Genomic DNA, 9,466 nt, shown 5'->3' with positions numbered 1-9,466 from the left:
CCTCACGCCCTCTCATATATATATATATATATATATATATATATATATATATATATATATATATATATATATTGAGACCGGGACATATCAACCAGTAATTTAATTTCCAGTAGCGGACGGTAGAAAGTTCAGGAATGAATGGTATGCGATTTATGACAGAATATAGTCCCACAACTGATTGTTTATTTTTTCTTCATGTGTCTCACCTTCGGTAACAACGATTCAAAAAGGACAAATTTCAAGTGACACTGGAAAAAGGCATGGAACATTTCAATGAACATCAGAAAAGCAGCGTGCACATTTCTGGTTAAAAATGAAAGGCCGTCAACTGACACTTAAAACAGAAAGCATCGGCATTCAAATCAGCAGCAAGAGTCAAAGCTAGTCCACAGTTTAGTAAACTTTGGCAACCTCTTTATTCTTGACTGTGCTGTATTGCCTGTTTTGATGTGTTGCAATACAGTAGGACATTGTTTTAATGCTTACATCCGGAAAATATTTTTGTTTTTGTTTTTTTTCTTGCCCCTCCTGACTCAAGAGTCAAATGTATATATTTTCTATATTTTCTACGGTCTCATGGACTTAACGTCCAAAAGTGCACATGAAGTGTGCCATTTGGGACAGGGCCTATGAGAACACTCGGGGCGATTCTCGGCCAGAGTGAAATCGCCCGTAAAGGGGCGGTACTCCACAGAACGTGACTTGATGATGATTGGACTATATATCCAGAACAAACAGTCTAGAACAGTGATGGCTGTGGTTGAATGTGATAGAAAAATAAATCCCTCCCTTTCACATTGTTGGTGGTGTGTTGCCCTAATGAAGAAGCCGCCCACATGTGTCTATATATATATATATATATATATATATATATATATAGGGGAGAACGGGGAGTGTTGTAACATGGGGTTAGTTGTAACTCTGTCAGTTTGACCAATCAGAAACAACCTATGGTGATGTCATCCATATCATACACTCCCATCTCCATTTTGAGCTAACAGGAGAAGTGGCATGTGTCTTTTTTGCCTGGCATTCATTGTAATGTAGATACATTTTTTTGACTTACATATTCTTAAGTAGTCATTTCTCTAGTTTAATTTGATGCTAGACATTAATGCTAACTTCAAACCCACATGCTAAAAGAGTTAGCTACGTAATGGCTGCTTGGGGTGGGGATAGTTGTAACAGTTCATTAAAAATGGTCATACACTGACACACACAGCAATTTGTTATTAATTAGTTTTGACTGCTTTTATTGTCCTCATTTGTAAGTCGCTTTGGATAAAAGTGTCTGCTAAATGACTAAATGTAAATGTAAATGTTATAGTGTTAAGTTTAAAGTCCCATAAGAAATGCACTACACACACACACACACACACTGACACACACATAAATGTGTTATAGTGTTAAGTTTAAAGTTCCAACACACACCCACCCACACCCACACTGACACACACAGAAATGTTAGTGTTAAGTTTAAAGTTCCCAAACGAATATACTACACACACACACACTGACACACACAGAAATTTGTTATAGTTTTAAGTTTAAAGTTCCAAAGGAAATACACTATACACACACACACACACACACACACACACACTCACACACACACACACACACACACACACACTCACACACACACACACACACACACACACACTCACACACACACACACACACACACACACACAGCAATTTGTTATAGTCTTGAGTTTAAAGTTCCAGAATATTTTTATTAGTTTAAATTGTTAATGTTTGTTCTTCAATAAAGTTCTTGCATAATCTGGAAAGTGTGGATATTGTATCACCAAATTACCTCTTATTGCTACATCTATCCCCAGCTAGTGTTACAACTCACCCTAGTAGTGGGGTAGGTTGTAACAACGGAACTCTTTATATTTTGACATTAACTCCCATAATCTGTGATTGTGTAGTACAAGTTCAAGTGCGTTTTATTTGTAGTAGACAAATGTGGCTACAATGTATCAAAGATTGAGAGGTCTAGCATGAACAACCACTAAGTTACTGACCCTCAAACAAAAAGTGTTACTATCATCCCCGGTCTCTCTCTCTGTATATACATATACATATATACATATACATATACAGGGAGAGAGAGATGTTATTTCCGGCTCCAATACATGGCTGGTTTTCATGCACATCAGCAAGCCATTGACAGATTTTTTCCCCCCAGTCTTTGAAGCATATTTCCTACATCTTTTATTCATTTTTTCATTTAATTTAAATGTGTATTTAAATTTTTTCTGCCCTTTTTAATTAATTAATAAAAACTGTCTTCTTACGATGCACTTAGGGCTTTACAATTACTCCAGAGCACTCATAGATCTATGATGATTTTCAAGTGCTACTTAAGTTACGATGCTTTTGGGAAACAGACAGTAATATTAAGATCAGTCGTACGATCATTTTTGCGAACTTCTTAGGCTTACGAAGCTTTTGGGAAACGCAGCCCTGTACATTTTAGGAGCCACTGTGAGCCGAAGAAAATTATAGTGCTTACAGTGGGCTGACGAATCGATGCGACATAGGACTTAATTTGAACTATTTCCTGATTTCTGGTTCTAAACTGGGCTGCGTTTCTCGATAACGATTGATCTTCTTAAGCTTAAGAGCGTTTTCTACAAGTAATTTTACGATTGTTCGTTGTTGTTTCACGTGCGTTTCCCAAAAATGCACTTAACGCAATTGCACGTAGCCATGCTTTAAGTGCTACTTAGGAGTCGCTATCTGTTTGTCAAGTGCTGAAATGTCAGCTTATAGAATGGCTCGTAATTGTAGTACACGCTCGTTTATTGAAATGTTAACCTAATGCTGCGTTCCAGACAACTCGGATAATAACTGTTATATTACATTATATTATATTATACGTATAATATTATACTTTACATAATAATATAGCCTATAATATGCTTTATATAAAATATATATTATAGTATATAATATCTATATAGAGACGTTATTTCCGGGTCCAATACATTGGTTCCCCTTCAGGAACTCGAGCTGCATCGAGAATCGCTTTGGGAACGCCCCTGCGTGACCGTGTTCTGAAGCACGTGTACAATCAGCCCAATGGAGCAGCGAGACATCATGAGCGGGGTGACCACCAGAAAGTATAAAAGCGCACCCGGCAGAGCTTCTGCTCTTCAGTAGCGCTATTTAGCGCTATACACGTCCTATTTATTGTTGTCTGTCAGCACAAGCATTCATATCATGTCAAAAAAAGCAAAGTCTATGGCGGGCGAACGGCATTACGAACGTTGTGTTCCTCCCTGCCCACGATATCTGGTGGCGGGGGATACACACGATCTGTGTGCATGGTCAGCTCTCGACGGAGCTGATTGTCATGACTGCGAGTTGCTCTCGCTGTGCGTGCTCCACTCTCGCCTGGCCGTGTTTGATGAGAGTGGCCAGGCTCGCGATCCCGCTGCAGCGGTCCCGCCGAGGCACAGCGTAGACTGTTGTCATGGGGAACGCAAGTGGATTTAGCGGAGGGATCCGAGACAGGCTAGTCCTTTTCTCGGTTCTCACCCGCTAGATCCGTGGCTCCCTCTCAGGGTTCGGAAGCCCGCTCTGCGGTTTCTTCCCCCCGGAGAGAGAGTCAGACACTTCATCTTTCTTCCTCCGAGGAGTTGGATGTGATGAGTGTCGAGACAGAGGAGACTGTGGACTCGCCACCACAGTCCCTCGTGTATGAGGAGCTTGTGGAGTTTGTAACTCGTGCTGTAGCCAAATTAAATATCGATTGGCCAGCCGAGAAACAGGACGCTCGTTCTAAAAGCAAATTAGATGAGCGTTTCCTGAGAGCTAGGTCACAGCCTTCACGATGGGCCTTCCGTTTTTTCCCGATCTCCATGCCGAGGTGTCAAGATCATGGGAGAAACCGTATTCATCCCGTATCTACAGCCCATGCCACAGCGATGCCAATGGTGGAGCAGACGCTTGCGAGCTATCTCTCCCTGTAGCAGCCCTTCAGCGTAGGGCAGCTACATTTATCTGCAAGAAGAGGCAGAGAATTTCTGACGGGTGCCTTCGATTTATTTTACTCAGATGCAATAAACTTCACTGCGATGAGCGTTTCCTGAAAGCGAGGTCACAGCCTTCACGACGGGGCCTTCCGTTTTTTCCCGATCTCCATGCCGAGGTGTCAAGATCATGGGAGAAACCGTATTCATCCCGTATCTACAGCCCATGCCACAGCGATGCCAATGGTGGAGCAGACGCTTGCGAGCTATCTCTCCCTGTAGCAGCCCTTCAGCGTAGGGCAGCTACATTTATCTGCAAGAAGAGGCAGAGAATTTCTGACGGGTGCCTTCGATTTATTTTACTCAGATGCAATAAACTTCACTGCTGAAGTATTCGTTATCTCAGTTCTTTGTTGCAAATTCTCTCCATGCATCACAACCGTTGATTGACTTCATAGCACCATTACAATCAGATCACTTCACCGTGGCACCGTAAAACTCGCTCTGCTTGCAGAAGGGATACTAAAAGCTCAAATCATTCTCTCGAGCTGTACCTGTTAGCTCGTGAGCAAACGTGGATTATTACTCTTACTCTACTTTGCCTCACTTATATCCTATACGATTATTACTCCCTCTAGTGGTAACGCCAAGCAAAGCGAATTAAAGGGGAAGGTCATTACACTCCTACCAAATCATGTTATGATAAACCCCCAAAAAACAAACAAAAAAAACAAATCATACATGATTTCAAACTTCTATAACCCCTTTTCAACACAAAACACATAACAAAATAATAATAATTATAATAATTTTAACCTGGTATTACCTATTTGTCTGATGCAAAAACTATATCAATGAATCACTCACTTTCAAGTAGACTTCGTTAAGATAAGATGGTTTGGTGTTAAAGGTTCCAGTGACTTGGGGTCATTTATTCCATCTACAGTTAATGGTCGACTGTTAGCGATAGCCATCGCTTCATAAAACAATGTCCTAAGAGAGGAGTCATCGAGCCTGCCTGAGCACTGAGAAAGCATGGAATTCAGCACATTTCGCACAGTCCTGATTTGGCGTTCCCAGACACCACCAGAGTGACTAGCTGAAGCAGCGTTGAAGACAAACTCACATTGATTTTCTGTAAGAAATGCCTCCAGTATCTTGACATCACATTCTTTAAGAGCTTCTCGGAGTTCGTTTCTAGCTCCTACAAAGTTTGTGCCACAATCACAATAAAGTTGACGAACAGCTCCACGGAGGCTTATGAAACATCTCAGAGCGTTAATAAACATGTCTGTTGACAAATCGTCCAGCATTTCGATATGGACGGCTCGAGAAGAAAGGCAAGTGAAAAGAAGGCCATAACTTTTATACTCCTTTCGACCCCTCTTTATAATGAATGGGCCAAAGCAATCCATGCCAGTATAGCAGAAAGGGGCAGAGACCTCAATTCGTTCTTTAGGAAGTTCTGCCATTTGTTGCTCCTCCACTGGCCATCTGAGCTTCCTACATTGTACACATCGGTAAATCAATTTAGCTACCGACTTGCTGCCGCTGATAACCCAAAATCCATTTGATTTGAGTTCCATAAGTGTTTGATACCTCCCTTGATGGCAAATTTTATTGTGATAGTGCGTTAATATAAGGTTGGTAATGTGACTGTCTTTTGGCAAAATCACTGGATGCTTGACCTCTTCACTAAGAGATGACTGTTTCAACCTTCCTCCAACACGAAGCAGATCTCCTTTCAAAATAGGATTGAGATGAAAAAGTGCACTTGATTTCTGAAGCACCTTCCCTCCTTGAATTGCTCTTATCTCCTGGGAAAATACCTGTTTTTGAATGAGCTTAACCAGAACCTCAAATGCTCTTTCATGCTCTTTCACAGTCACAGTGTCGTTAAGACATTGCTGCCTTGAGGCTAGCCTTTTTATTCTAGTGATCACGTTGATGAGAGTTCTCAAAGAAGAGAAGTGACTAAACCGCTCAAGAAAGTCAGAACTAACGTCACCCTTAGTCACAAATGTTTGTACTAGCTTAACTTCAGGATATCCCACAAGTAGATCATTTGAGGCATTAGGAGTTGGACACACTTCTCGTTCCCGCAAAAATGCAGGTCCCAATATCCAGTTTGTTTCCTCTGGAAACATGATCAGCAGGATTTTCAGATGTGTTAACATAATACCAGTGGCTTGTGTTCGTGATTTCCCTGATTAACTGGACACAATTTGCAACAAACACGTGAAACCTTCTTGCTTCATTGTTAACATATGCTAGTACAACCTGCGAGTCAGTCCAAAAGTACTCTTGATCGATCTTCATTTCCAGTTCAGCCTTTAACATAACACTCATCCTGGCAGAAACTACAGCAGCAGACAATTCCAGTCTTGGAATACCTTTGATCTTTGTGGGTGCGACTCGAGCCTTAGTCATTACAAGACTACAATGAAGTTTGTCTTTGTCATTCTTGAACCTCAAATAGGAGCATGCACCATACCCTACGTTGCTTGCATCTGAGAAATGGTGCAGTTCTGTCCAGACAATGGTGTCAAAAAATGGCAGATGATAGCATCTCGGGATGCTGAAAATTTTCAGACCATGAAAACTACTTTTCCACTCCTCCCACTGCAGGAATAAGTCATTAGGGAGAGGATCATCCAATCCAATATTTCTACAACACAGCTCCTGTAAAATACACATTCCTTTCAAAAGGAAAGGAGCAACAAACCCAATAGGGTCATACAAAGAAGCAACAATTGACAAAATACCTCTACGTGTTGAAGGCTGATCTTTCAGCTTTATGTCAAAACTGAATGTGTCATCTTTCATAGACCACTGGATGCCAAGAACATACCTTGTTACTTCAGGACTAAGGTTAAGCGGTTTGGTTGTTATTGCCCACTCTGAAGAATCCACACACTGTAGAACTTCTTTCTCATTTGAATTCAACTTATGAATGCGTAACCCTCCATTCTTGCACAAGGTTTGAGCTTTGACAATTAACTCCTTCGCTTCCTGAATCGATGGAACTGAAATCAAGCCGTCATCAACATAAAAATTCTTCTTCACGAAGGATGAAGCTATAGGATACTCAGACTTTTACTTCTCTGCTAGATATTTAAAACCAAAGTTGCCGCACCCAGGAGATGAAGCAGCGCCAAAAAGGTGCACAGTCATTCTATATTCTTGGAGTTCTCCTTCCAAATCTCCATTCTCCCACCATAAGAATCTCAAGTAATTTCTTTCATCAGGAGGCACATGGAATTGATGGAACATCTTTTCGATATCACATGTCACAGCAACAGCTTCCTTCCTGAACCTGCAATGTACTCCCACCAAAGAATTGATCAAATCTGGACCAGTGAGAAGAGTGTCATTTAGAGAAATGCCACAAAATTTAGCAGAGCAATCAAATACCACCCTCAACTTGTCTGGCTTGTGAGGGTGGTAAACACCATGATGTTTTATATACCACACTGTTTCCCCATCAGATGCGACAGGAGCTATTTCTGCATCTCCCTTGCTGAACATTTCTTCCATAAAGGTCTTCGTAATACTGTTGGTTTGACTTCAACTTCTTCTTTAAGTGCTGCAAACGTACCATAGCAATCTTCTTGTTATTAGAGAGGGAAGGAAGACTGCTGCTCTTGAAAGGAAGGGGCAACTGAAAATGTCCATCTTCTTTAAGTTTGATGTTATCACTAAGAAGGCGTATAAAGCGGACATCTTCCTGGGACACATATCTGTCCTCATAGCACTTCTCATTAAAGTCTAATTCTAAAACCTTTAGGACATCATTAGCTGATGGAACTGGCATCTCTTTCACGGAGACTCGATGAACAAAACTTTGACTTCCTTGTCTATCCAGGTGGGGATTACAAAGGCCTATGATGCTCCAACCCAGTTCTGTTTTCTGTACAAAAGGCTCATTTTCATTGCTGATAATAACCTCTAAAGGAGCCAATGCTGAAGGACAATCGTATCCAATCAACAATCCTACATCACAGCTCTGGAGTAGTGGCAACTCATTTGCTATGTGTTTAAGGTGAGGCCATTGCAAAGCAGTCTTTCTAGTTGGAATGTGAACTTTGTCCACAGGAATAAAGTCACATGTATAGGCTTGATGTACTTGAATAAGTTTTCCACCTTGGAGCCCTCGAACTCCCAAGCCACTAACCTTATTACTTGTAGTGACGGTATCTGTGGTCGTCATATTACTGAGTCTCAGCTTCACTGCTTGACTGCTTACTTGGAGCTCATCAAGAAAATCCTTCAGAATAAAAGTTGTCACTCTGTGTATCAAGTAAAGCATAAGTAAGAATCTCATTTTGTGGCTCTTTCATTGTTGAAATAAAGACAGGAACAATACTAGAGGTAGCAGAGGCCCGTTGTGTTACTGCCTGAGATGTAACCCTTTGAACTTCTTGACTTGTATGCGCTTCTGTAGAAGTAACATCTATTCTTGATACCTTCACAGGTCCTTTGTCTTTATCTTCATGCAAGCAAGTTGGATGGCGCAAGCCACATGTGCCACAAATATGCCGTCTTTTGCAGTCTCTAGAAATATTCCCCCTTCTAAGACATCCAAAACAGATGTGATTCTCACGAATAAAAAACCTTTTGTCCTCCATGGGCTTTTCTGCAAAAATAGGACATTTAGCGATATTATGTGCTTCGCTCTTACAAACAGAACATGGTGATGTTATCTTAAATTCTGGCCTTGTTGAATTTGTTGAACTTGGGCCTTTATGTTGAAAGCTTGGGCTCTTTTAGGAAATTTCTCATCTGAAACCTTAAAACTCATTAAAAGTGGAGAAGTGAAAGGATTGCAAGCTATCTTGGACTCCTTCTGCAAGAATTCTGCAAATCGCATAAAGCTTGGATAATCACCAGTCATGTCCAACTCTTCAACCACAATTTTGTTCCATTTGCGCACGATCCACTCTGGTAATTTCTTGAATAATTTATAATTTTCCTCACAATCATTCAAAATAGCCAAACCTTTAACATGTGGAATAGCTTCAACACAACCTTGTAATAAATCAGTGAACTCTCGCAAGGAAAGTGGATCATTTGCTCCCACCTTAGGCCATCTCATAAGTTTTTCTCGAAAGGCTCGCTGAACAATAAAGACATTTCCATACCTCTCCTCAAGGACCCTCCAGGCGCCCTGATATGCGTCTTCAGAGTTCCTATAAAAGAAACCTTCCACAGCCTTATGAGCTTCTCCAGCAAGATACGTTTTCAAATAAAACATTTTCTCACTCACTGGAATTGATTTACTATCAATAAGTGCAGTGAAAGTGGAATTTTCCAATCGATGAACTTCAGAGGATCACCAGTGAAAGTTGTTGGTTCTGGGACAGGTAAGCGACTTATACTTAAGGAGTTTACTACTTGGGATAAATTCTCTGTCTCACGAGTTGTCCTTACATCTTGCAATACACGTGGAGATGGAATGACTGTACCTGAGGATTCTGCTG

This window comes from Sinocyclocheilus grahami, unplaced genomic scaffold, assembly GCF_001515645.1.
Source record: "Sinocyclocheilus grahami isolate Dianchi unplaced genomic scaffold, SAMN03320097.WGS_v1.1 scaffold102.1, whole genome shotgun sequence".
In the NCBI taxonomy this organism is placed as follows: domain Eukaryota; kingdom Metazoa; phylum Chordata; class Actinopteri; order Cypriniformes; family Cyprinidae; genus Sinocyclocheilus; species Sinocyclocheilus grahami.
This window is presented reverse-complemented; position numbering follows the sequence as displayed.